The sequence below is a fragment of the Octodon degus genome, unplaced genomic scaffold, assembly GCF_000260255.1.
Source record: "Octodon degus isolate 3935 unplaced genomic scaffold, OctDeg1.0 scaffold00212, whole genome shotgun sequence".
Lineage (NCBI taxonomy): Eukaryota > Metazoa > Chordata > Mammalia > Rodentia > Octodontidae > Octodon > Octodon degus.
In genome coordinates this window covers 2,521,800-2,522,213 of record NW_004524788.1, presented here as the reverse complement: position 1 = coordinate 2,522,213, position 414 = coordinate 2,521,800, and positions in this window count along the sequence as shown.

The window sequence follows — 414 nt, the reverse complement described above, 5'->3', positions numbered from 1 at the left end:
TTATTTTTAAATGTAGGAAGAATTTATTGAGAGAAAGAAAACTTCTGCCTGAGAGGTACAGAAGGTAGCCTGGAAAGTGTGTTGCCCCTTTTTAAGTTTTTAAGAGTCAGGGCCTCCACTCTTGCTTAGGCCAGCTCTGAAGTCTTGGGCTCAAGTGATACTCCTGTTTCAGGCTCCCAAGAAGCCAGGGCAGGAAGGGATTATTTGTTTGTTTGTTTTTGTAGCTGTGATTCATGCTTTCAGTGGGCCCTGTTCAAGTTCCTTTGCTTGTGTCTCTCCCTGGGGCTCTGAGAAGAAAACCAGTCAGTAGAGAGCTGAGGGGTGTCACCTGTGGGGGTCCAGGCAGGAAGGAGGGAAAGCTTTAGGGTTGGAAGATACTGTGAGCATTTCTGTGGAGGCAGAGCTGTCCTTTAC